Source organism: Microtus oregoni, unplaced genomic scaffold, assembly GCF_018167655.1.
Source record: "Microtus oregoni isolate MIOR12 unplaced genomic scaffold, Mior012 000086F_ref0000336, whole genome shotgun sequence".
In the NCBI taxonomy this organism is placed as follows: Eukaryota; Metazoa; Chordata; class Mammalia; order Rodentia; family Cricetidae; genus Microtus; species Microtus oregoni.
The window spans coordinates 4214440-4237057 of record NW_024544552.1 but is presented as its reverse complement, the minus strand read 5'-3'; positions in this window follow the sequence as shown (position 1 = coordinate 4237057).

Below are 22618 nucleotides of genomic sequence, written 5' to 3'. Positions count from 1 at the left end.
CCAATGGGTTACAAATACTTATCACCGTTTTTAAAAAAAATGGGTACAAATTATTAATAATTAAGATATATATATATATTTCTGCCTTTGTTTTAAATGTTATATCTATACAATGTTCTTGACTGCTAAAAACAAAGTCATAAAAAAGACTTTGATAAAAATTTGCAGGTTGTCTGAAAAATGAGAGGAAAGCCAAGTGTGTGATGGAGGTTTTTATGTTGCTTTCTGGAAAGCAAGACAAGGCAGGAGACTGAAACAGTAAAGAGAAGAAAAAAAAGAGGAGCTTGTCTACAGAGAGATCCAGACCGAAACATTGTAAAAGATATATAAAAGTCATAAAAGGTATATAAAAAGCTTTTAGAACGCTAGAGGATATAAAATATGTTTGCTATGGTTTCTCATACCTGCAAATACTAAATTTTTAAAACCTGAGTCATATTTTAATACTAAAAGGATTTTTAAAACTAAAACCTGACAAACATGGAACATAAAGTTCTAGTCTTCAGAAAGCTACTAACTTATTGTAGACAATTAGAAAACACAAGTTAATGGTCAGATTTCCTCAAGCTACTGATATAATTAATTGAACGGATAAGCCTTACTTAGTTCCCTGTAAGGTTTTTAAAATCAAGCTTAAAATAAGTAATTAATAACAAAATTTGTCTAATCAGACATATCTAGGCAGCCCTAAAATACTTCAGAGATCTGTGGAATATGACATCTAAAATGACAATAAAAAAAAGTTTATATCAGACAGAGACTCCCAAATCCTAGCAGTGACCCAAGGTCTCCAAGGAAGATTAAGGGACCCCACGATGTCTCCACCTGGATAATGATGATGCTGACCACTGGGTGAGATGCCCCAGTGCTACAACCTGCTGCCTGGACCCAACCCAAACTGTGGACAGTGGAGAATTGATTGCACAACTTTTGTCTAGACAAAATAAGGTCAGTCTTTTCCACGTCCCTCTTCCTCAGGAGCCAATCACCTTATGAGCCTGGCAAAGCCTGCTGTTCTGACACTTCTGCCTCCAAAGCTATGGAGACCTGGGTATGAGTGTATGGACTGATCCCTGTCATTGTTTTTATAGATTCAGGAACTGTTTGGTCTGTACTTAAATATGATTTATTTATTCTTCTGAGATCTCTGACAGTATCGATGGCTAGGCAAGCTATAGCTTTGTCACCTAGGCAGCATGAGAAAAATGTTCTAAGATATATAAAGGTCTGGAGATATAAAAGCTCATAAGCTTTAAGGGTCTTACAAATTATTTAAAATATAAATGCAAGATACAATGATATAAATAATTAAAATATAGAAATGTTTCATATTTCTTTCTTCTACATTATAGTTCTGATAAGCTGAGTGAGTGATGACTGCTTCCTGTTTGGGTCACAAGCTCAAGATCTTAAATTTCTTTTGGTTGTCTTCTGAATATAGGCTTACATACTTTTAACCCAAATCTATGTTTTTCGCCAGGACTCAAAGGTATGAGTCTATTTCTTAGCCATTAGGGAAATGCAAAATAAGATGACTTTGAGATTGCATTTTGTCTCAGTCAGAATGACCATTCTCAAGAAAATGGATGCCACCAAAAGCTGCAAGGACACTGGAAAGGAGTGAGTCTGGTTCACTGTGGGGGAGTGGGGACTAGCACAGCCTTGGGAATCAGGATGGAGGTTTCTGAAAAACCTAAAACTCAAACGGCCACAAGATCCATGTGGGCATACATACTTGCAGAGCTGCTTCCCACCACGGAGACACCTGCACATCCGTGTCCATTGCTGCGCTATTCACAGCAGCAAGGGTGGGGAATCTGTGGCTGGGAAGATCATGAACATGCTAACTGCAGCTGACATCCTTCCACTGCCTTTGGGTTGCCCCACACAAGTGCAAGCATACACCAGAGCCATCACTTTCCAGGAGACTCTCTCCCTTCTTTGTCACAGCCTCCTTTGGCTCGTGTTCCTGACTCTAGTCACATTTTCTGAAACTTTCGTAAGAGCCTTTATTAAAATACTTTATGGAGAAAAAGTAAATTAGATCCAAACGCTGCATTTTTGAGAACTGCTTCAATAAACAGCTCTGCTAAAACCCTTGCAATATTTTATGAGCTCACGCATACTAGACAAGCACTCTTTCATTGAACCACATCCCTAGCCTGACAAACTTTTAATCTGCCATTATAGGGTGTGGTGACACACACTGGGTAGATTAAAAAGTCTAGTCATCATGGCAGGAACAAAGTCTTTCTAAGGAGGCATGCATGTTCCTCCTTTCAGCGCTCAGATTACTGGCAAAATTTTCCCCCAAAGAATTAAATTTTTTCCATGAAGCTTGTGCTAAGAGGAAGATGAGGTTAGTACTAGTCAGGGGAGGAGCTAGCCTGCCAGGAACAGTTCTCATATGGTTCTCACAGTTCATCAGATTATTTTGCAGGTGGGCTGGAGTCCAGACACTGGTGGATCAGTGATGGGAGAGACCACACCTTGACCAGAATTGCTTAGTTATACATATTCTTTGTCCTCTGTTTAAACCCAAACCTTATGTCAGGACACAAAAGATGGTCTAGGGTGAGGGGGTGAGGGCTTGCCATTAGACCTCTTGTTTTTCTTCCCAATGTGGAGACATTTGGCTGTTTCCTTTTCTGCTTTTAACTCTAACTTGCTTCTTCAGTGGCCTCTGAGGTTTGACAGCTGAGTATCCTAGATAGGGTTTCTATTGCTGTGATGAAGCACCATTGACCAAAGCAACTTGGGGTGCAAAGGGTTTATTGGCTTACATATCACAGTCTTTTGAGGGAAGCTGGGCAGGAACTCAAACAGGGCAGGAACCTGGAGGCCAGAGCCGATGCAGACCACGGAGAAGTCTTGCCTACTGGCTTGCTCTTCATGACTTGTTCAGCCTTCTTTCTTATAGAACCCAGGACCACCAGCTCAGGGGTGACACCATCCACAGTGGAATGGGCCCTTCCCCATCAATCATTAAGAAAATGCTCTGCAGGCTTGTGTTGTGGGATATTATTTCAGTGCATATTTCAATATGCATTGCATTTGTTTATGCTGCATTTGTTTAACAACGTAAGTATATGTGTCTCATTATGTAAAGATGTGTTACATCTGTTTCACCTTGTCTGCCTAAGGCACCTGATTGGTCTAATAAAGACCTGAATGGGCAACAGTGGGGCAGGAGAGGGAAGGTGAGGTTGGAGGGCAGAGGAAACAAACAGGAGGAGAAATCTAGGCTAAGAAAGAACAAGAAGAAAGAGGAGAGAATGAGGGAAGAAAAGGAGACTCCCCAGGCCAGCCTGGCAGCTGCCAGCCCACAGACACAGAGTATGATGTACAGAAACAAAGGTAAAAAGGACTGGGGTAGAAGGTAGAGAAAGAGAATCAGGTTAATTTAAGATAAAAGAGCTAGCCAGAAATGAGCCTAAACTAGGCTTGGTCTACCTGCCTTGAAAGACACACATCATAGGCCTTTTAGAGTCCAGAGCTCTTAGGGCACAATGTGCCTTCCAGTTCTCTCTTAGGCAGTGAGGTATTCAGGCCACTTTGTGTTTCTCTGTCTGGTCCCTACTGTGGGACAATGCTCTTGTACGCTGTAAAGATTTGTCACTCCTATTAGTTTAATAAAATGCTGATTAGCCAGTAGTCAGGCAGAAAGTATAGGTGGGGCAACCAGACTAAGAGATTCTGGGAAGAGGAAAGGCAGAGAGTCAGGCACCAGCCAGACACAGAGGAATCAAGATGAGAATGCCTCACTGAGAAAAGGTACCAAGCCACATGGCAAAACATAGACAAGAATTATGGGTTAATTTAAGTTGTAAGAGCTAGTAAATAATAAGCCTAAGCTAATAGGCCAAACAGTTTATAATTAATATAAGCCTTTCTGTGTTTCTTTGGAACTGAATGGCTGCAGGACCAGGCGAAACAGAAACTTCCATTTATAGTTTTCTTAGAAGTCAAGGAAGCATGGAAGCTTAGCAGGACAATTGGTCTCTTAGGTGCCCTCTATAGATTGTGAATGTCATTTTATCCTGGTAACTACAACTGTTCTGGTCCTGGCAATTGCCAATATATTCTGTTTCTGATAAAGGTATAAAAATCTGATTACTTTTAATAGAATTTCTACAGCTTAAGTTTTGCAGTAGACCCTCCAACCAGCCTGGTTTAATTCTTCATGGCCATATCAGGTGACCAGGTCCAGGTAAGTAAGGGAAAGCACTGACATACTATGGTTATTGTTTATACAGCAGGAATGAAAATTGACTTGTATTTTATGCTTCCCTGAGAGTGTTTACTTCCACATGGAAGAAGAATTGTCCTAGGAAATATTGATAATTGTTGCAAGGAGAGCCTGCTTGTTCATCTCAGCTGCCCAGCTTAGCCCCAAAATAACCACACAGAAATTGTATTAATTAAATCACTGTTTGGCCCATTAGTTCTAGCCTCTTATTGGCTAACTCTCATATCTTGATTTAATCCATTTTTATTAATCTGTATATCACCACATGACAGTGGCTTACTGGGAAAGATTCAGCATGTCTGACTCTGGCAGCTTCATAACATTTCTCTCTCTCTCTCTGACTCTGCTTTCTTCCTCCCAGAATTCAGTTCCATCTTCCCCACCTACCTAAGTTCTGCCCCTATCAGGCCAAGGCAGTTTCTTTATTCATTAACCAATGAAAGCAAACACAAACAGAAGGACCTCCTATACCAGATAATGACTGTATTGTTCACAGTTTTTAAGATTTTGCCTTTCTGATATTGTTCAAATTATCTTATTGCAGATAGTAATTGCTTTGTAATTAAATTTTTAGTTATCTTGTGACATAATGGGTCTCCTTAATGACATGTCCATGCATGTATATGACCATACTGTATTCACTTCCTAATTCGAAGATTTAGCCATTTAGTTAAAGCAATCATGGGGCAGAACCCAGTCAGCACCAGTGACTTTCACTGAACTTAGTGCTAGCCCAGGCTAGTTATGGAATAATTATTTAAACAAAGGCTTATTATTTTCATATTTCCACTCAGCCTCAGCAATTAGGTCGAATACATCAAAGGCTTTGGGGGCTTTGTATTTCCCCTTTCCAACTTGGAGCCCAAAGTGGCTTTCTGTGCAAAATTACTTTTGATATTGTGTAATGTATAAACGCTAGCATATATATATATACATATATATTGTAATGTCAGCACTATAGCATAGTCCTTACTAAGGAAAAATATTACAATGATTTATGTGCTGGCTTCTTCCTGCTGAATGGATATTTTATTTAAAACTTAGCATGTACTGATAAGAAAAGGTGCTCGCTTCTTAATGTGTTGCTTCCTCTATCCATCTCATTCCCCGAAAGGTTAAAAATATTTTAAGTGAAAACAGAAGATCTTTTCCACTGATGTTTCTTAGATTCCCATGCAAAGGTCCCAGGTTTAATCTCCATTCAAAAATAAATTAATGGAGTCATTAGTCATATGTGATTCAAATATGATAGAAAATGAGACATTGATTTAAGGAATTCTCTTTGTAATAAAATATCTATCTGTTTATTTATTTTTATCTATATTCTGAGACAGGGATTTTCTGTGTAGCCCTGACTGTCAGGGAACTCACTCTCTAGACCACCTTGACCTTGAACTCAGTCTCTACCTCCCAAGTGGCCAGTGACACCACTGCCTGACTCTGTATAAAATAAATAAACTTAATAAAAAAATAAAATCTAATAAATTTTTAAAAATATTTGCTCTTATTTATGTGTGTGTTCTTGTGGGTTTTGTATGTGCTGTGTTTGCGTACATGCACGCACACATGTGTGTGTCTAAGTATGTGTTTGTGCAGGTTTCTCAATAATCCTTATTGAGCCAGGCAGTGGTGGCATGATGGGGACCCTTATAATAAAGAAAATATAATTAAAATATTTTGGCGTTAGCCTGGGCTTCTTTGACCAGCATCCTCACCCCTAAACAGTGGTGCACACCTTTAATTTGGGAGGCAGAGACAAAAGGATCTCTGAGTCTGTGGCCAACCTGGTCTACAAGAGCTAGTTCCAGAACAGCCAGGGCTATTACACGAAGAAATTCTGTCTTGGAAAAAAAAACATCCTTATTGATTTCAGATTTTTTTGTTGTTTTGTCTTGTTTTGTTTTGTTTTGTTTTGTTTTGTTTGAGACAAGGTCGCTATCATTGCCTAGGCTGGCCTAGAATTTACTATCTTCCTCAGTCTCTTGAATGCTAGGATTACCTGTGCTACCATACTTGGCTTCTTTGTTGTTTAAATACAGGATGATTAAAAATGCCATTGGACTTAGCAAAACTTCTTGTACTCAACCACCACGTCTGACAACGTCTGGGTATCACTAAACCTACAATGCGCCCTGGCGGCAGGGTCAAGTGCCTGGAAACCCGCAGGGTCTGGAAGTATACCTGAAGAACTTGATCTGCAATACCATCACATACATGGAACACACCAAGTGCTAGGCAATCACTTGGAGCGTCAGAGATGGTTGTGGCCATGGACGTGGTCAATACGTTGAAGCAATAACGTCACAAGTTCTATGGCTTTGGCAGCTATGTCCACCATCTGCAAAAGGCCCTTTTCAGGACACACATAAACTAAACAAAAAATAAAAGCCATTTGGTTTATTTCTGGGCCTTAGAAATATCTAAGAATGAATAAAACTACTCATCACATGACAGGGCATGTACCTCTCTGATTCGCCTCCAGAATCTTCTCTCTCTCTGCTCTGAGACAAAAAAATACCAAGATGGATGCAGGGAAATAGATTAGGTCTAAGTCTCTTGAGGATCTCTCAGTTCTAGTCACTCTGGATATTTAAAAACACTTTTGGGCCAGGTGGTGGTGGCTCACACCTTTAATCCCAGGACTCAAGAGGCAGAAGCTCTGTGAGTTCGAGGCCAACCTGGTCTACAAGGGCTAGTTCCAGGATAGGCTCCAAAGATACAGAGAAACCTTGTCTCGATGGTTCAGTGGCTAAGAACACCTGAGTTCAATTCCTAGCAACCACATGGTGGCTCACATCTCTAATGGGATCTGATGCCCTCTTCTGGCCTGCAGGTGTACATTCATATACAGCACTCACACATGACATAATCCCTGTGTGTATGACAATGATGATAGTAGCAAAGCTATACGCTTCTAAGAACATCATTGTTCACTGTCGCGGGCAAAGCCCTGGTGGGAGGGAACTGGGCCTGGGCCCGTTGCCTTCATCATGAATTTTGTGTGATTATCAATTCTTTTCCTAAAGTTACACACACTTCCTTGCTAAAATTTGTTCTACATTTAAGAGATCAAGAAAACAAAATTGCAATTACTCTCCATATATTGAGAATTTCCTTTCAAAATATAAAGTTGGCTAGGGTGTGTTCAGTGGTGGCAGAACATTTTTCGAGCAGGTGTAGGGCTCTGAGTTTCTCTTCTGTATAACCCTGTGGCCTCATTAAAATCCCATGTACTTCATCAAGTGGTGATCTGGGGCCATTTCACCAGCCTGTGCCATCCCTCACATGGGACAGCGCCTCTAATTTTACTGTTGGGTCACACATTTTGCTTGTGACCGTATTCCAGTCACGCCACACCCAGCCTGCTCTGCACGGATCCTGGAGCAGCCGTTTGCTCCAGTTGCAAGCGATGGTGTGTGCGTTTCACAAGACCAACGCCTTCTCCAAAGCTCCCACGGGGACTTTAAGTGTGTCCTGATCTCTTTATATTCAGGAAATTTCTAAAAAGTTTGTATCATTCCCCATTCCCCCCTTTGGCTCCCATGACTATTAGAGCTGGACTTCGTTTTCAGTTACAGCTGTTACGCCCGCGTCCTGAGCTCCCCAGAGACCACCAGGAGTCCAAGTTTGTCTGCAAAAGCAAAGAAAGAGCCTTTATTGCAGGCTTTAGCTTGGGCTCTCTGTCCGTCTATTCTGACACAGCGGTTGGATCAGGGAAAGCCTTGATCTCAGCTATGACAAGGTTTTTAAGGAGTAAAGGATGGGGGTAGGGGAATTCCAGATTCAGATGGGGGTTAAACTCCTGATTGGTCAGGAGTGGGGTAACAGAAGTCTTGTCAAATAGGGATTGGTACTGGCATTGCTACAAGGAAATTGGCCACCTATATCAAGTGAGATAAGCTATCCTTAATGTTCTGGAGCATCTAGTGCTTGTTTGTCTCAGTTCTGATTGGTCCCCGCAGGGTACAGTGTGTGGCTTTTCCTGGTTATTGTGAGGGTGAGGCCTAGTCCCAGTAGTGTTACTCTGCTGCCTGTCATGGCTGCACCAATGTTGAGGTAGGCCTCTTCAACAGCAGTATGTACTTAGTTTCATTATGAGTCCTTGGGCTTTTTTTGGGTTTTGTTTTTGTTTAATTTTGAGATTTGATTATCTAGGGCCAAAGAACTGGCTCAGTGGCTAAGGGTATGTGCTACTCTTCCAGGAGACTTTGGTTTTATATGTATATCAAATAGGCCATGATATTATAACTCCATAATGTCTAATTTATATTGTGTTTTTTTAGTTACTATGGAGTTCTGTTTTATTTTCAGTTAAATTGATTTGAGTTTTCCAAAAAGATAACCATTACTGTAAGTTGAGTTTACTCAGCACAAAGAAGGACGACGAAGGGTGAGGGGTTTATGACTGGTGTGTCCCCTTGGGTGATACTGTATTAAAATTTAAGATATGGAATAGATCTGATTTGAACTGTCACTTTTTGTGCAAGGGGAAACCAGACCTCTTTGTGTCTCCCTGGCTGTCCTGGAACTCATTCTGTAGACCAGGTTGGCCTTGAATTCAGAGATCTTCCTGCTTCTGCCTCCTGAGTGCAGGGATTAAAGGCCTGCACCACACTGCCCCTCAGTCTCAGGGTTTTTTCAGGCTTATTAGAACATTATTTGACCAGCTTTCTTATAGTATCCAGGACCACCAGTCCAAGGGTGGCCCCACTCACAATGGGCTGGGCCCTCTCCCAGGGGACACTGATTAAGAAAATCCCTTACAGACTTGCCTACATCCAGACCTTACAGAGGCATTTTCTAATTGAGGCTCCCTCTCTCAGATGACTCTAGATTGTGTCAAGTGGGCATAAAACTAGCCAGCACAAGCATGGGATGTGTTTTCATTCGTTTATTGGTCATCTGGATGTATTTTATGTCTTCATGCTTTGTTCCTAAGATTTCTGAGCTGTTTCTTTCCTTTGCCAGTTGAAATACAAGCTCTTAGTTTTCCATGGACTGATGTCTTTTATCAGCTGTTCTCTGAGGCAATTTCTCCAGATCTGCAGTTCGTTATGTTGTGCACTTTAGAGGCTCCTTTCAAAGAACAAAGCTTCTCTTACAGATGAAGCCTATTCACTGTTTATTTCTTGTGCTTTTTGTATCATAAGTAAATGTTACCTGTTCCAGGGGCATTGAGATAGCTTATCAGGTAGAAGTGCTTGCCACACAGGCCTGCTTGACTGAGTTCTGTCCCTAGAAACCATGCAAAAGGTAAGGAAAGAACCCACAGAGTTGTCTTGTGACACCTCCTCATATATATACTCCCATCCCCACACTAATGATAAAAAAATTAATACATTTTTAAGAAGAAACTTGGCTGAGGGCAAGCCTGGGCTACATTTTCTTTATTGGTGAATGATGGCAGAAGGCCCAGCTCATTGTGGGAGGTGCCACCTCAGGGTTGGTGTTCTTGGGTGCTATAAAAAAGCAAGTTGAGACATTTCTCTATCCCTGTTTTTCATATTATATGCTTAAGAAAATGGTTTGATAACAGAGCAAAGAATCAGGCACCTTTAGAAATGATACAGTCTTTGCAGACTAATAATGAACAGCTGACAGAATTAATACCATCAAAAATCAAAAGTTAGGTGAAAAAATTAATACCATTGAAAAGGATAACATTAATTTGACAGACAAAATTCAATCCACATTAAGGAGTACTGAGAAATTATCTGAAATAATTCATACTGTTGAACTTGACAATCAAAATCTGTTAAAAAGTTATGATAGGTTAACAGAAAGAGTATCTCTCCAGGAAGGCAATCTGCACACTATCCAAATAATGTCCAAGGATGAGATGTTATCTTTAAAGGAAAAACTTCATACCTTGGAATCACATGTGTAGAATGAGAACCAGAGACTGGGTGTATCAGTGAGGTCACTAGAAATATATATAGGCCAAGAGGTTCAGGCTTTGCAAAAGACAGTAGTAAAAAAAAAAGATTTGAAATGATTGAGGAAATTATCAGAGCTGATGAGCAGGGAGAGAAGGTACAAGGACAGGATTTAACATCACCGGTACCTGTCAGAGTCAGAGTTGACTTACCCAGGGTTTTAGCTTCCTACCTACCCTGTAATCACCTCTGAAAAAGCATCAAGTTCTAAATGCCCAAAAGGATTTAAAGAATGTAGATGGAAAACTATAGGTAGGAATGATCTAAAAGAAATTAAGCAAGTACTAGTATCTTGTGGCTTTTGTTAGGGAGATGACAAAGACATGGGTTTCCAGCAATAAGGCCACCCCACATGAATGGCTTCAATTAGTTTCAGTGGTTCTGGAAGGTGGGCCACAACTACTGTGGAAATGTTATTGGTGAGAAGAGGCAAAAATTTTAGAACAACAGGAAAAGGTAAAAGGATTTGAGACTTCCCAAGATCAACTTCTGGGTAAGGTCACTTATGCTGACTCACAGGCTCAAGCTCTTTATGATGAACACATCATGTCCCTGTGCCACACAACAGCCTTAAATGCTTAGGAAAGGATTCAAGAACTAGGAAAAGGAATTGAATCTTATATTAGGGTTAAACAGAGTCAAAGAATACACTTTAGTGACTTTTTACAAAGATTAACTAAGGCTGTACAAATAGGAGTAACAGACTCAAAAGCTAGACAGTGCTTATTGAATCTCTGACTTTGGAAAATGTCAACTTAGAATGCAAAAAGATACTTGGGCCTTTAAAGGTTAAATCAGCACCAATGGATGAATGGATTCTGCATACAATGAATGTTGAGACATTTTACTATAGTACTGAGGCTTAAATAGGAGAAACAACTTCCAAAAGTATGAAGAGATAACAAAATGCCAAATGTTTTAGTTGTGGTAGAATAGGACATCTGAAAAGGGATTTTAGAAAAGGAATTCCTAGAAATCATGTCTCCTCTGGGAATGGCAAAAATAGAAGGTCTTGATCTTATGGTTTATGTAGAAAACGTGGCAAACGTTGACACTGGACCAAAGAATGTTGATCAACAAAAGACAGACAAGGAAACCTGATACCATCAGGAAACTCCTTTGGGGACCTCTCATAGGCCCCCAAGTCAAACGTGGCCCATTCGTTCACAATCACTGTGAAGGAAAAGTCACTTAAAACTCAAATCTGGCTTTGGAGTTAGACAATGGCTCTATCCTTCTCTACATCCAAGCATATTGCTAGAAGAAAAATTTAGAATTTCTGTATCATGTCAGGAGCCATCTGGTATGGGACAGGAAAAAAAGAAAGAATTTAGGAAAAATTTTACTTTTCTCTATACCTATTTTTGTCTCTATTGTATCTTTCATTGAACATACGTCTATATAAATAATGTTTTAGTTTTTCACAATGAACAATAAATTTTCCTGCAGTAATCTTTGAGGTTTTCAGGAAGAAAATGGGGCCCCACAACAACAACTCCCACCTGGTTGATGTGACATCATGATGCTGTTAATACTACTATACCTGGTCAGTTTTAGGTACCAGCTGCTCGAGATAGTTCCAATTTGGCTAGATGAAATGGTGTACCTTCTTACAACATTCTGACCAGAATTCCAAATAGGAGCCTCAGAAAAACCCTACCAAATACTCAGAGACTATTTGCAATTATACCCGACAGTAAACTTGAAACTTAACCATCATTTTACTTTTACAGGATCCCATAGAAAGAACATCCCCCCCATGACAGCTGGAAGTAATTCTAGAAGATGATGTTCCCCCCTCCCAACTAAGTCTGTCCTCAGGATTAGGAACGCCAATTAGGGGTTGATTATAACTGGTATAGGGTTGGGGATTGGGGTGGAAATTATGTAGGCTCAGGGATCTCTTTGAAAAAAAAGAGAGAAATTAGATGGAATAATAGATTCGTGTGAGCTTACTCAGACTAATAATAACAGTGAGTAATAGAGTGAATACCTGTGAGCTTTAATTTATAGGCAGTTTACATTGGTGTTGGTAGAGGCTGCTCCTTTGTTCCCCGCCACCCAAATCCAAATGACCACACAGAAACTATATTAATTTAACTACTTCACTGCTTGACCTATTAGCTTGTTCATATTTCTGTCTAGCTCTTACATCTTAAATTAGACCATTTCTATTAATCTGTGTATCACCACGTGGTCGTGGCTTACTGGACAAAGTTTCGGCTTGTGTCTTTCTCCTGTGGCTACATGGCGTCTCCCTGACTCTGCCTTCTTTCTCCCAGCATTCAGTTTAGTCTTCCCACCTATCTCTACTCTGCTCTATCACAGGCCAAAGAAGCTTCTTTATTCATTAACCAATAAAATCAACACATATACAGAAGGATTTTCTACATTATCTTTCCTTTCTGCCTAAATAAAAATGAAGGTTTTTAACTTTAACATAGTAAATTACATATAATAAAACAGTTATCTTTTTTATATATTATTACATATAATAAAACAGTTAGATACAAAGAGATTGTATTCCACATAAATAGGTAATCTTCAGCTACTTCAAAGAACTGTAGAATATGGCATTTAAATAAATTAGCATCTTGTTGATGTGAGACCCAGTTGCTTCTGGCAGCACCAATCTATTCCCAAGAGAATGTTGAGCACTGAAGACACTCCACTTGGAGCTTACTTTCTTCTTGGCAAAACTGGCATTTGGCCAAGGAACTGCCCATGCCTTGACCACTGACAAAATGAATAATGTCTGGGCAAGACAAGCAGGATACAAGAAAAAAGATGGTCAAACTGTCAAACATTGCCAAGACAGGGTAAGATGGTTCTGAAAAATTTCCTGCCTCTGAAAATGGTCTGTCAGTTATTCTAGGCCTTAGTCGAAGTTGGTTGCTCCAACATTGCAAATGAGACTTTGGATGATTGCCCAGGTAGCTGGTTGTCTCTGTCTTTTATTGCACATTATGGAAGTTGCTTGATTGCACTTCCTGCTTATTTAAGTAATACTATTTCCCTTCTCAGGTCTTCGGTGGGGTTGAAGAGTAGATAGTTGTAGTTACTTTCCTCTCACAACTTGGCCAACCTATATTCTAATACAAAACTTAGACTCCTTAAGACAGGATAATTATTGAAACATTTAGTATATTTTTCTTACTTGATATTGCTTATGCTGGTTGTAATTCTAATTCTTATGCCTGATATTTGTTCTTATTGTATAGTTTTGAATTAGACTTAGAACTTTCTTATTTAGACAAAAGGGGGAGGTGTTGTGGGAACTCCTTCAGCCAGTAACCTTTAAGATACCAGCCTGCTTGGGCATGGTCTCTTATACTATAAATGCACCATAATGCTTGTGCATGAATTCTCTCTCTGCTGCTGGATTCAGTTCCTGTTCCCTGTTCATGCCATGGACTATGATCTATGAGTCTGTCCATGAATAAAAAATCCTTTATTATACTCAATTCCTAGCTAATGTGGGATTGCTTTATAATGTCCATCTTCACCTCTTCCTCTCTCCCTCTCTTCCTCCCTCTCCTATGCCCCTCCAAAACTTTTGTTCAATTGTTATAGGTCATCACATGGGCCAAAAGGTAGATATCCAGAACCCAGTCTCAAGTTTAGTGCAACTTCTGGGACTCTCTTTCTAACTCCAGTGGAGTGAGCACCTTACCCTCTCACATCACACTGAACTTTTCATGATGCAGATAAAGGAGTGGCTGATGCCATTTGTAAATCCTAGGCACAGATGTCATGTGTGCACTGTCCTTGCAAGCCTGTTCAGCATGTTGACTACCTGGACACCTTGATAGGCTGCCAGCAGCTCATGTCCATCCTGGTGACCATCTGGCAGAGGTTATCACTTGTTCTCTAGTTGGCATAGAGGAGATGGATGCCTGAGCCTAGCTTGGGCCTACCTGAGACCAGGCTTTTACCTTATAAACCTCTGGCAACACTTTATTTGCTGAGCCAGGAGAAAAGTCACATTTTAGGTGTCCATTCTCAGGAAACACACCTCAGATGCAGAGGGGAGGTGGAAGGGTCCCACACAGATGTGGAACTGCGCTATCCCAGAGCCTTTATGGCTGGTGTCACCCGCTCTCCCTCACTATTCAGTAAGGCAGAGAAACAAGTGTGTGGACTTCATTCACCCTAAAGTTCAATCCTTCATAAGAACTCTCAGGTGGGCATAACTGGAGCCTCACCTTTCCTTTTTCTTGTCAGTTTGGGAGTTCTTTGGCACTGTTTGGGTTTCTCTTAAACTGATGTGAATGCCTATGATGTGTCCGACAGTAAGCATGGCTCCTTGTCTTATGAGGAGATTCTTTTGAGCCTCTGGGGTTCGACTGAATCATTCCAGTGACTGTTACATCTGTGACGGTGCTTGTATTTGGACACTCTTTTTTTTAAGCAAATTGGGGCTCTGTTGAACTTGTTGGGGGCTGATGTTTTGTAACAGGCTTTGTCTTAGGGAGCTCTCTTGAATGAATCTGGAATTTGGTTAAACTACTTAGGATTCTGACATTTTTCTGTCAGCTTAGCAACTGCACATTACTGATATTTTAAAGATCGTCTGTTGCCCCACAGCCCCTCAGTCAGCACCCCGCTGGCCATGACTGGCAGGGCTTCTAGTCCAGAAGCCCGGGCTCGGCCTTGGCCATGATTATGGTTGGTTTAAGTTAAGTCTTTATCATTATATTTATCAATACAACTCAGAAGTCAGAGGCTGGGGTGAAAACTGCAAGCTTAGAGAGGCTGAGTAGCAACTAGCTGACCTTGCTTTGTGGCCAGAGACAGCACAAGAGATACATCTCTCCCAGAAATAAGAGAGCTCATACTCTAGTTTCCTTCCTTTTCCTTCCTGTGCATCTTCTCTATCTGAATTGCTGGCTTCTTTATGGCCAGTTCCAGTCAGCAGGTCTCTGACTGGTTATACCTGGTTCAAGGTATAACTTTATTGGGCAGTCTCAGGAATGTCAGAGTGAGATCGAAATATCCCACAACAGCTGGCATCCGCTAGCATGGCAGGGACATTTAGATTGTTTTGGTAACTAGCAAGAGTGGATATAATGTGCAGAACAAGAGTGTTGAGGAAACTGTTTACAGCACTGTGCTGTCCTGGTGCTCCTAGTAGAATTCTAGCTGACCAGTCACAAACATGATGAATTATCTAAGAATGTGCCTGAATTAATGTAATTGTTATTGTGGGTGTCATGCTGTGTCTGAAGCAGTATGGGCAAGAGTTGATCTGCCTCCAGAGCTCCTAAAAGTAACTGACTTGAACTTTTTTCAGATTACTATATACTAAAATTACCATTCTTGTCCATATTTAAAATGTGTGTGTGCTTGCATGTGTGTGGGTATGAATCTATCTCGGGGATAATTTTTTTTTAGTTTTTCGAGACAGGGTTTCTCTGTAGCTTTGGTTCCAGTCCTGGAACTAGCTCTTGTAGACCAGGCTGGTCTAGAACTCACAGAGATCCACCTGCCTCTGCCTCCCGAGTGCTGGGATTAAAGGCATATGCCACCACTGCCTGGCTCAGGGATAATTTTTGAACTACATTAATTGCTTTTGTCTTTCTTTATCTACCTCTTCTTTTGAGAAAGTTGTTAGCTAAAATGTTAGCATTTAAGAATTAACTGGGCCTAGGAATATAGCTCAGTGCTAGAACACCTGTCTAACACACGTGAGGTCCTATGTTCAATTCCCAGAACTGAAGAAAAAGGAAAGAGGTAACTGTAGAATTCAGGACAGAAGAAAAAAAAAACTGTTCAAGAATTTTATCTCAGTCAGCTGTTGCAGAATATTTAACTATGCAAAGATGTGTTGAACTTGTTTAACTATGTAAAGAAATATTGCATTTGTTTATGTTGTGGAATATTTCTTTAACTGTGTAACGATGTGTTGCATTTGTTCATGGTGCATTTGTGTAACTATGTAAAGATGTGTTGCTGTTTTACCTTGTCTGCCTGACTAAGGTACCTGATCGGTCTAATAAAAAGCTGAATGACCAATAAATAACAAGAGAGGAGTTGTAGGTGGGGTGTCCAGGCAGGGAGAGTGTTTAAGAGGAGGATTTTGTGCTCAGAGAAAAAAAGAAAAAGATGTCAGGGAGACGCCAGAGTACAACCAGTCAGACACAGAGGAAGCAGGAAAGGAAGACATAGAGAATTATAGAAACATGAAAATCCCTGAGGCAAAGCATAGATGGATAGAAACAGGTCAACTTAAGTTAAAAGAGCTAGTAGGACAAGCCTAAGCTAAGGCCGAGCATTCATGATTAATAACAATTCTTTGTGTCTTTATTTGGGAGCTGATTGGTGGCTCAAAGAAAATTCTAACTTCAGCCAGCTAGAATATAGTCATTGAAATGCTAAGTTTGAGTTTCCTGGTGAAATGATGGCAGCTCTAAAGATTTATCTTTAATTTTTATTTATGCGTGTATATGTTGTCTGTGTGCGTATATACCATATTGTGGGGTGCATATGGAGCTAGAGAGGGTGTCAGCTTCCCTGGAGAATTGGAGTTACAGGTGTCTGAGGAGCCTAGGAAATGAGTTCAGGTTCTCTGGTAAAGTCAGGAACACTCTTGACTGCTGAGCCTTCTCTCCAGTTTCAAATAGTAATTCTTAAGAACGGCAAACCGTGAAATCACCTCATATTCCTCAATGTTGTGGTCTGGAAATAAAAAGAGGACTTTTGTGCTCCTCTCTTGGGCGCTCAGATTACTAAAACAATGGACCTCAAAAAATTAAAATTTCCCCAGGAATTCCATGCTGGGGGTAAGGGGTGGCAGCCAGAGGAGGAACTTGCTTTCCAGGAAGAGATTTCACACAGTCCGGATACTTATCACTCCATCTTGCTGGACTGACAGGAGTGGAGGTGAGAGATGGGTCAGGGATGGATGGGACTTCTCCGTAACAGAACTGTCTAACTATGGATCCTCCTTGGCCTCAATTTAAACATGAACGTCATGTTAGTAACCTGAAGGTAGATCTGGGTTTATTAGACACCTTCATTTTTCCTTCTTCCCAAGGTGGCCATATTGAATCCATATCCCCTCTCTCTAATTTTTGATATTACTTGCTTTTTTAATTCATGTATTTGAATTGAGTGCCTGAACTTAGCTTGTTGGACCTGCTCAGGCCAAAGTGTTGGACCTAAAATTTCTGGTAACATTTTTTTGAGGAAAAAAAAAAAAAAAACACCTCATAGCTGCTGGGCAGTGACGGCACATGCCTTTAATCCCAGCACTCAGGAGGTAAAGGCAGGCAGATCTCTGTGACTTTAAGGCCAGCCTGATCTGCAAAGTGAGTTCCAGGACAGTCAGGGCTGTTACATAGAGAAACCCTGTCTCAAAAAAACAAAAAACAAAAAAAGCCAAAAACCAAAACCAAAAAACAACATAGAAACAAACAAACAAAAAACCTCATAGCAATAATCTAATAAAGGGGTTTTATTGTAGATTATTTATTTCTAATGTCTTCTAATTTTCTTTTACCCTTGACTTTTAATGGATAAAATTTAATTATTTCTAGAAGCTGTGGCGGACCTCTCGACCGGCGAGAAAGAACAACCACCACATCAGGATTCCACTCAGATCACGCTTTACTGGAGTGCCCTTGATTGATGGGGAGCAGGAAACAAGAGGGGGGCAAGAAAACGAGGGGCAGGAAGGGAAGGGCAGGGAGAGCATGAAGCAAAGGGGTCGAAGGGCACTTAGGCAGCTGCTTAAATAGGGAAATGGCACACGGGTCGCCCCGTGATTGGCTGCCACCAACAGCTGACATCAGACCGCATCAGGATAGGCTCAAGGATCCTCATCCACCACGCATGCGGGAAGCGGGGGGGGGGGGGGGGGGGGGGGGGGGGGGCGGGGGGGGGGGACACGCAGCTCTCAAAGGCATAGCCAAATATGGAGTTGTTTGTTTCCAACAAGACAGGATGTCAGCGCCATCTTGTAATGGCGATCCTGTCCGGCTCACTACAGATCCCCCTTATTGTTTGTAAGCAATGAGCACAGGACTAACGTCATCCAATCTGACCCCCACCTCATGATGTGTTGGTCGATTGAAGATGGAAGATATTTTTTATGGACACACCTTCCCCTGTGCAATGGGTACTCGAGGAATCCCGGGGGTGCAAAGGCTGTGTCGCAGGAATCTACATCCGCACACCTACCCAAGTGCAATGGATCAACAGATCCCATGGGGTGCATAGGCTGTGCATGATGGAAGCCCTAAGCGTCTCTTAGTGCTGATAACCATATCTGGGGGAAGGAGTCACATTCCAGGGTAGCTAATGCCTGAGAGATTATAACCTTATCCCAATATAGCCTTATCCCTATTGGTGGTCTGGGCTCGAAGGCAGCAAACCAACCACAGGCACAACACACAGCCACCCAGGCAGCTTGCCAAAAATCATGCCCACGCAACTGAAAGCATAGGGACCCTTTATCTGTAATGTTACGTGCTTCTCCTAAAAGGGCCACTTTAGACTTATACATTAAAAATGGTAAATCAAGGTTTCCATTGGTGGTAAAAATCTGGGGAAAACTGTGGCATCATGCCGAACAGGCATCGCCTTTGGGAAGGGTGACAGGATTCTCCTTCTGTGCTCTGCCTTCCCCTGGATCCACGCCATCAGGGATGTCAGCAGGAACTTCCTCCAGAGACTCAGCCTCATCCTTAGGAACTTCCTTGATCATGCGTGTCAGCCGGCTCGGAACCCAAAGCGGAGCCTCTTGGCCCTGTGGAAAAACACACATAGCTCCCCTGGATCTTGCCACCACAAGATCCGGTCCATACCATTTGTTATCCAATACATCTTTCCACATCACATATTCCTTTTGTTCCATAGGGCCTGCTGCATGCTTTTCAGCTGCTGCAGTACCCGACTCATTCAGGTTTAAAAAATTAAGTGTGAAGAGAGCAAGGGAGATTCTTTCCCTGGGGGAAGCGGATTCAGCTATTCCCCCTTTTTGTTTTTGTAGAATTTCTTTAATATTTTTGTTGGCTCTCTCCACAATACCTTGTCCTTGTGGATTGTATGGAAGACCCTTAATGTGGGTCACTTGGAGCTGTGCACAAAAGGCACGAAATCCATGGGAGGTATATGCCGGGCCATTGTCTGTCTTAAGGCGTAGGGGTTTTCCCCAGGCAGCCCATGCCTCAAGGCAATGTGTTTTTACATGAGTCACCTTTTCTCCTGCTAGGGGCGTGGCATGAATAATGCCAGAAAAGGTATCCACTGATACATGTAAATATTTTAATTTGTCAAAGTCAGGCAGATGGGTAACATCCATTTGCCACAACGCGTTAGGTTGCAGCCCTCTAGGATTGACCCCAACATGTAGAAAAATGAAAATAGATCTACATTCATCTCCATGTACAAAATTTAAGTTTAAATGAGCCAAAGGCCTTAGCATATAAAAATTATGTTGAACCTCACAGAGAAAAAATTTTGAAGCACATTTTGTCATATCTTAAACATAGCCTTAGTGGCACAAACATTTGGAGAAACCATAAAGCTCCTGAACTGAGAAACTTTTGTATAACAAGGCTATATAGTGGGAAAAGATCTTTACTTATCATAAATCCATTCCAAAAATATATGAAGAACTCAGGAACTTAGTTATTAAAAAACTTAATCCAAAAAATATTTGTTACAGACCTAAACTGAAAACTCTCAACAGACGAACTAAAAATGACTGAGAGACACTTAAAAAATGTTCAGACATAACATCCTTTAGCTCTCAGAGAAATGCAAACCAAAACTCTGAGATTTTACCTTACCCTTGTAAAAATGACCAAGATTAAAAATTATTGTTAACAATTCATGCTTAAGAAAATGTGGATAAGGAAAAAAACCTTATTGTTGGAAGTGTAAACCGACAGTCACCTTTTGATCACACATAGTGTTGAAAACCTGGAGAAACCCGACTCCTCCAGCAGGAAGAGAAGAACCAAAAATCCAGGACTAGCCGCTTCAGGGACCCAGCACCAGGAACTAGTTGAAGACAAAGCCAGACCGTAATCCTGATAACAATCCCGATAAACAGTGAGTTTTCTCTTTGTGATTATCAGCTTGTTGTTTTAGGAACTAGTTGATTACGACCTTGGGAGTGGGCCTGAGGCAGGGAGCTGTCCTCTTGTGACCACCTTTGGATTTTTGGAATTTATGACCCTCCTGGACCTCTTTTCTCAAAAATTCTTTCTCCTGGTCATTAGGGGTCGAACTCCCCCCCCCCCCCAAGGCCTTGTGCGCGTGACCTCAGCAAGGAAGGTCTCCGGCGAGCCGGGGGCCTGCGCCATCCCTAGACCTGAGTGAGAGTCTCCCCAGCATTGGGAGTCTCCCATTATGTCTATTTTTTAAAATTAGGCAAATATCTACCTCAAAACTTAGCAATACCCCTTTTGGGCTTAAATACAAAGTTGTTTAACCACAAGAACATGTGTTCAGCCTTGCTTGGAGGTGTGGCTGAGCAGAGCGGCTGGGCCCAACCTAAGCTGGTGAGCCTTACCACGATCCTGCTGCTCTTCTATGCCCTGAGGCCCATGCTGGGAGTGGCCTAGCGTTCTAGCCTGTCGGTCCTCAAGGCAGGTCCTGTGTTTGCAGCTTTGCATCTTGGAGCTGCAGCTGTTCACATTCTACAAAATCTGGAGGCTTCGGTAACTCAAACCAGAAGAATATAATTCCCTTCCCTTTAACAGGAGTAATGGCCCCCTGACATTCTTTAGTACTCTGTTCAAAAACAATCTGCTGTACCAATGGCATTACCTGATCCACATCCCCAACAATCTTTTCAGCCATATCAAGCATCCTAGCCACAAAATCAGAGAAGGGTTCATTTGGCCCCTGAATAATCTTTGTTAGGTGGCCTTTGACTTCTCCTTTATTATTCAAAGACTTCCATGCCCTATAGCAGATATCATTAATCTGTTGGTACACCTCCTGAGGATATCCTAGCTGGTTGGCAACCCATTGCCCTTGCCCCAAAAGCATATCCGCTGTCCATTGGGGACAATTATTCTGGGCATTCACTCTAGCTTGGACATGAGCTTTATCTGTAACAATGGATTTAAAATCCAAAAATTGTCCCATACTTAGGCAAGCCTTAGCAGTCTCAAACCAATCTGTCGGAGTCATGACCGTGGTGGCGATTCTACGCAGCAAGGCTATGGTATAATTAGCTGTAACTCCGTAGGTTCGAACTGCTTCCACTAAATCCTTTAACTGTTTATAAGACACAGGCTCATAATGTCTCTCATTAGTCTGCGGGTCTTCAAAAACTGGAAATGCAGATGCTAGACGCGCCCATGTATCTCTTTTAATAAAATGGCATCCCCCCCCTCTCCCTTGTGAATAGGATGGAAGCACAGGGGGTGGGCGTGGTTCCCGTGGCGCCAATGGGCCCACACCCACCCCAACTGACTCATTATGTGCAGGGGGCCGCCTCCACCCATATCCTTCCTCCTCATAGCCAGCGGAGGTTTCCTCCAGATCTTCCTCCTCCTGAGGGTCTAACTCCTCCTCAGACCGATCCAGGCCCGCAAATTCCTCGAGAGCTGGATAGAGGGGACCTCCCCTCTTCTCATTAGCCTCTCTTTTAGAGAGGTTTGTATCAGGATCCTTTTCTTTTACTTTTTTCTTTCAGGCCTTTCCAAGTTTCCTCCCTTTGAATCTGAATCTGAAAAACTGTTCTTGTGTTTAATGCGGGCCTTTAGCCCCTCTCTCGGAACGTCCACATTGTTCCCCGCCCTGAGGTTGCGGCCGGACTTACGGCAGTGCAACCAGAGACAGCAGGCCAGTACCAACACCACAAATGCCACGAACACGAGACCAAACACCCAAGAACCCACTCCCGCAAACAGCATACTTGGGGAGACTGAAATTAGCATACTGGGAGAAACTTACCGACGTCGCCACTCCGCGTGTTGAGTTCAGAATCCTCTTCGGCCCTTTGCCTGGCGACCGAAGTTCCCGGGTTTTCGGCACCAGCTGATGTGGACTTCTCGACCAGCGACGAAGAATGACCACCACATCAGGATTCCACTCAGATCACGCTTTACTGGAGTGCCCTTGATTGATGGGGAGCAGGAAACAAGAGGGGGGCAAGAAAACAAGGGGCAGGAAGGGAAGGGCAGGGAGAGCATGAAGCGAAGGGGTCAAAGGGCACTTAGGCAGCTGCTTAAATAGGGAAATGGCACACGGGTCGCCCCGTGATTGGTTGCCACCAACAGCTGACATCAGACCGCATCGGGATAGGCTCAAGGATCCTCATCCAAGGATCCTCATCCACCGCACACGCGGGAAGCGGGGGACATGCAGCTCTCAAAGGCATAGCCAAATATGGAGTTGTTTGTTTCCAATAAGACAGGATGTCAGCGCCATCTTGTAATGGGGATCCTGTCCGGCTCACTACAAGAACCTG